This window comes from Curcuma longa, chromosome 11 (assembly GCF_044706935.1).
Source record: "Curcuma longa cultivar G26 ecotype Majalengka, Jawa Barat chromosome 11, ITB_CL_G26_1.1, whole genome shotgun sequence".
Classification (NCBI taxonomy): Eukaryota; Viridiplantae; Streptophyta; class Magnoliopsida; order Zingiberales; family Zingiberaceae; genus Curcuma; species Curcuma longa.
This window is the reverse complement of record NC_133871.1, coordinates 6,399,032-6,405,023: the sequence shown is the minus strand read 5'-3', so window position 1 is coordinate 6,405,023 and position 5,992 is coordinate 6,399,032. Positions and strand designations below refer to the sequence as shown.

At 39.8% G+C, this 5,992-nt stretch overlaps 1 long non-coding RNA gene across 2 annotated transcripts; it reads right to left on the bottom strand.

Moving 5' to 3' along the window:
* Nucleotides 1-2,353: 2,353 nt before the first annotated feature.
* Nucleotides 2,354-4,382, bottom strand: LOC141840981 (uncharacterized). Of its 2 annotated transcripts, none has more exons than XR_012602767.1 (3): nt 4,083-4,382; nt 3,571-3,992; nt 2,354-2,572 (listed from the first exon to the last, which is right to left on the bottom strand). It is a non-coding gene; the product is annotated as an uncharacterized LOC141840981 (long non-coding RNA). The 2 variants fall into 2 exon arrangements; XR_012602768.1 differs by lacking the exon at nt 2,354-2,572 and having other exon boundaries at nt 2,607-3,721; nt 3,825-3,992.
* Between the last annotated feature and the right edge of the window lie 1,610 nt (nt 4,383-5,992).

The window sequence follows — 5,992 nt, the reverse complement described above, 5'->3', positions numbered from 1 at the left end:
ATATTGAGAATAAACGTATATATTAGGTTTCCTTCAAGGAATATATAATTGTTTCAAGAATAATAAGTGTTACTCTAAGTCGATAGTGGGGGACAACTTTCCAAAGAAAATATCTCTCAGTTTTTGGATCTTCTAAGAGGTGATCAGATTACCTACCCATCAAGAAAAACACGTGAATTTGATTATATGATATCAAGTATATAATAATCCTTGAGTAGATAGAGTGGGATTACTTTCCAAAGCAAACATCTATAAGTCACTTTTTTGTCCTTTTACATGACAGGCAATGAGATTAGCCGCCCATCAAGAAAACATGTGAATTTGATGAAGTGATATTCAAATGACTATCCTTGGTAGCCATACAGTTTCAACTTCATGAATAAAGAAAAAAGATGAAAACAAACAGATATGTGACGACTAGTGATTCAATAATGAACATCTCACATGATGGCACATCACTGCCTAGACAACTGTGAGAAAAGTCAAGAGATGTATCAAGATATGAGCAGTGTCAGAGTCGATAATTAACAGTATTTAATCCAGCTACAAAATTTTGATCATAACGCACGATTGCATGATTTCAGTCTACATGTCACAAAAGAAATTAAAACAAGGAAAGAAAACACCATTACTGAAGTTGTAACGGTAACAAACTACAATATGTAAATAACACTAGGTTCACCTGATTCAAGGCATTCTGTGGTGTCTCATACTCAGCCGCTACAAAAACAAACACCTAGATAATCCAATTAAAAATCTTAAGACCAAAGTCAATGAATTTGTAAACAGATCCTGCAATGGAATTGAAAATTATTCGGTTGTGAAAAGTTTATGAAGATTGTTAGGACAAAGCAAATAATCAATTGGTTATTTCTATAATTATCTAGGCATGTTTTGTGCCATGAAGTTAATTGAGAAGTTATATTGTCATTCATTACATGTTATCTTGGGAGTTACTTATGCACTTACCTAGATTTAGAGAAATGTTATTTATAATGTGTGAACCAAAAGTGATATGAAGATCCGTCCCTTTCCTAACAGATCGAACTTTTGACATAATGCTTTTATCTACATTCTATCTTGTGAATTAGGAAAACTCGATCGAAACAAACAAAGGAAAATAGAAAGTTGGAGAAGAGAGGAAGAAGTTTAGATAAATTGCTTTTAGGTCTGCCAGATGAAGCCAGTCGACTGATTCGGTAAGGTCAGTCGACTGGCACGCCTAGTACGCTGCGTTAGTTGACTGAAACATATGACAGTCGAGTCGGATTCCATGATCAGTCGACTGAGGTTGGAGATCAGTCGACTGAGGTTGTCTCAGAAGCAGGCAGAAGAGAATCGACTCGACTGAGATTTTGCTTCAGTCGACTATCAGCGAACAGAAGCTTAAATGACTCGACTGATCATCCACATCAGTCGACTGAGATAAAATCAATCGACTGTCATGGTAAAACCAGTCGACTAAAATAAGATCAGTCAACTGTCAATGTAAAACCAGTCGACTGATGAAAAAAAAACTGAATGTATGGTTAGCCACTTATCCCAAAAGCTCAAGTTATTAGAATATATGGTTAGCCAATTATAGATCGTTAGCCAATTATATATTTTTTTATTATCTGAATGTAGTAGCATTTTTATTTCGAACATTCTTTGTGTTATAATATTATTTGCAGATACAAATATGTCTGATCAGGCAGCAGCACTAGCTGGCTGGACTGTTTTGAGAGTTGTTGGCGGATGGTAAATACTAGTATTGGTGTTATTAGTACTTTTTAATTCATAATTTGTTTTATAACATATGTCTAACATTTACATGGTTTATAGTACAATTTTACACCAGAGGGTCATAAAGTTGCAGGATATATTTCTAATAAGTTTCGTGAGCGAGTATGTCGTTCAGGGCATACTTGGAGGCATGTCGACCAGGGCATGCGCACCTTCTACTACGCCGAGTTTGTGGTAAGTCTGTTTAAACACCTTATAATGAAGTTGTTTTTATTTTCACTAATTTTTTTTTTCTTGCAGAAAAAGTATACTTTTGAGCCAGGACATGAGCGGAAGTTTCAAGACGCCTGGAATGCTGCTGCTGGCAAATTATATAAAGATCTGCTATATAAATGCAGAAGTAAGGGCATGTTACGCCCCGGGAGACAGCTTTCCGAGGGATTTCGGCAGCATCTCCCCTGTAACAATTGACTTTCCCTGAATACATACATGATATATATATCCATAACAGGCTATGGATATGTAATGACATAATTAAATAAATAAAAGTGATAAACCGAGCCATATGCACATATATCCAACACATGGCAATCCACAAGATCATTACCCCCATCACTGCAGCGAAAACAAACACAACCACGAAGATATAATACGATCCACATCAAACATATATCCAAATCAAAACAATTCCGAAATATCTGCCAGACATTCCAAAACTCGAAACTCCAGAATTACAACTAGCATAAGAGAAGTCAGAATAAGTCCGAGAAACGGATAATATGGGAAATATAAAGAAAGCAAATAGATCTCCAGGGACTAGCAGTGCAGCTCTCCAAACGGCATCAACCTAAAATAGACATACGGGTAAACGGAGTGAGTTCAAACGAACTCAGCGGGTATCAAGTAGACATGTATTCAATAGCTAGCAGACAGTAATGGAAATACCGGTAGAAGAATGACAGGAATGAAAATCTGAACTCATGTGTATATATACTCACCAGAACATGCTAACGATATAATCATAGGTAACATGATCCCTAACAAATCCATACGATCCCTGTATATACATATCCAACATATGCAAATAACCTGAATGCAACAATATCACCAAAGAAGCCCTATATCATGCATAAGTAAAAAAACCTATCCTGGTCACCCCTGCTACCCATCTGATCCTTATATACCAAAGTGAGGTCGCGTGGGTCCTCAATGATAAATGTCCGTCAGATCCATCACCGAGATGTGAGGTTGCGTGGGAACTATGCCCGTCAGATCCATCACACTCGAATGGTGAGGTCGCGTGGGAACTGAATATGCCCGTCAGATCCATCACCGATAGGTGAGATCGCGTGGGAACTAAATATGCTCGTCAGATCCATCACCGCTAGGTGAGGTCGCGTGGGAACTAAATATGCTCGTCAGATCCAGCACTGGTATGTGAGGTCATATGGGTAGGGGTATAACCGCTGTGCACTCTGACGTCATCGCTAATGCGTGACCGAATGGACAGTATGCTGGCCAGCATGTCACTATATAAACATGGTATCTAACCCTAGTACATGTAACCACATCCAATCTATAATGCACACTACCCTAATACTAAAGTGGTATAAAGTCATATGTCTAGCATGTGCATCGGAAAATATGATGTATCACAATCAATCAGTAGTATATGGAAAGCATCACATGATATACAGTCAAATGAATATCTGGTAAGTAACTAGATCATATGTATCAAACAAAATATGTATACACTGAAAATATAATAACACTGGTAGCTAGAATTAAATACATGTCTAAACATGGCATATCTATAAATAGATAAGTCAGAGACAAGATACCCGCCTTCCGATTGGTTGCGTGGAATCGTAGAGAAACCCAAATAATCGCAACCGAACAATAATCGGATCAAAATCCTTAGAATCAATAAGAAACTCCTATTTTCCTTCTTAGCTTGCTGTTGGGATTTTCCTTAAATTCCAATCGGTTAAGTAAGCTGTAGAACAACAAATCCATCAATCCAACCAAATTTACAGCACCACATCGGTTCCAAAACTTACCTCAAGATCGAACCCTAGCACCAACCAATTCCAGCTTACCTTCCTTCTTCCTCCTGCTTGCAGCCGAAACCCACAGCTCAACAGCCAACCCTCAATCTATTCCCTGCTTATGAACCTCAACGGCAGCAAGGAATCAGGGTAAGGGCTTGACACTGAACAACACCAATTCCACCGCCAGCCACATCCAAATCCGACTATGGATAAGTACTGATCAGAATCAAGGAGGATTCAAAGACATGCTAATGGCATTCAACTTGAGAAACCAAATGAAACCCAAAACCTAGAACTCCAACTCACCGATTGATTCTCCGGTTCCTGCCGATTACAGCCGCCGTCGATCACAGATCTACCCCTTTCCCAGTTGAGTTTCCGGCCGCTGGCTTCTCCCTCCCTCAAGCTTCAGCGTTAGCTAAACTCCCTTCCACCCGAGAGACTTCGGTTTGGCAGAAGGAGGAGGAGAGGAGGGCGGCGTCAACGGCAGAGAGGGGAAAGAAAGGAAGAGGTGTGCGTCGGCTTCACCTCCACGCGGCGGCGTCGCGTGGGATGTTACGGCTAGGGCGCGATGGAGAAGGAGAGCACTCGGTGTCGGCGAAGGCAGAGCGCGTTCGGGAGAGGGTGTCGCGATTTGGGGTTACTGTAGGTTTCTTATAGGATGGTTTTTAGATTAACGGGTAGGATTAATGAAGATCCAGTAACCCTTTAATCATATCCTGTGAACCGGTCCAACCAGCCCAAACCAGCCAACCCAAACCGGATACCCTGAATCCTAACCCGACTAAACCAACCCAGATAAACCGGTATAGCAAACCAGTTTTGAGTTTGGTTCGCTTGGTTCAGGGGTCAAACGACCTCCGATTTGGTCCAAACAAATTTTGTTTGGTTCGTCTTCGTGAGATGAATCTTTTCATATCTATAGTGAAATTTTTCGGTATTTTACAGGGCACCAGACCATCTTGGATCCCAGAGGACATCTGGGCTGCATGGCAAGCTGTATGGCAAGCAGAAAGATGGCAGACAAGTGCAGCGACAGCTCGGTCTAACAGAAAGGCCGAGCTAGCTGGCCCTATCAACGAATCCACAAAACATACAACTGGATCCCGCTCCATTGTGGACAATACCTTGGACTTAGTAAGTTTACAATTAATATATTTTTAATTATTTAGTAATGTCATTATTTTTATTTAATTGTATTTTTGATTTTTCAGTAGCACCAGTTATAGCGTCCTTCTACTTGTTGGGAGATTTTTACAAAGACACACAAGTCCAAGGATGACACTTTTATTGATGCTGGCTCGCAGGCCTTAGACATAAGAAAATAATTTTTTAATTTATTTCACATTATCGCCATGTAATTATTTTTTCTAATCTTAAATTTTATAATAATTTAATTTTAAACAGGCTGAATATTTTGCTAGAGTTGCACAGGCGTCTGCGTCTGCAGTTGAGGGAGGAGAGAGGCAAGAGCTCTCAACCGACCAGTTGAATGAAATCTACTATGATGTGGTCGGTAGAAGTAAGAAGAGCTCCACCCTCTATGGTCTAGGGTCCCAGGCGAGAGTCGTATATGATCGTGTGATGGCCCCTAGAGCCAGGGGTCGTCCCAGCAGATCAGATTCTGCGATAGAAGCCCTACAAAAAGAAAATCAAGAATTAAAGGATCGACTCGCCGTATTAGAGGGGCAGCAAGATCGACTCGCCGTATTAGAGGCGCAGGCAGAAAGTCAAGCTCAACTTGGGCGGCAGAAGGCGGCCTTCATGGAGGCCTTTGGCCATACGCCATCGCAACCTGCTTTTGATGCGCTGCGAGCTGTGATGCAAGGTGCGGATCCTGATACGGAGACTCAGAACCCTAATGCTCCTGATCAGTAGCTGTCTGCAAGGTAGGTTAGCATTTCTATTACTTTTAATTTTTTAAAAGTTTTTACTCGTAAGCATTCATTTTTCAAATAGGTTGTTATAATTAAATTATTACTAACTTATTTTTATTGTCTTTTTTAGGATCTTCTCTTTTGGCTGGGCTCGTTTAGATAATTTTTTCATATATTATTGTATTTTGACATTAGATACAGTATCAGTATATCTAGAGATTTGTGTTGTATTCAGATATTATTGTATTCAGATTGTATTAATGTTGTATTCAGATATTTTGATTTGTGATGTATTCAGATTAATGTGATGTATTTTGATATGTGGTGTATTTTGATATG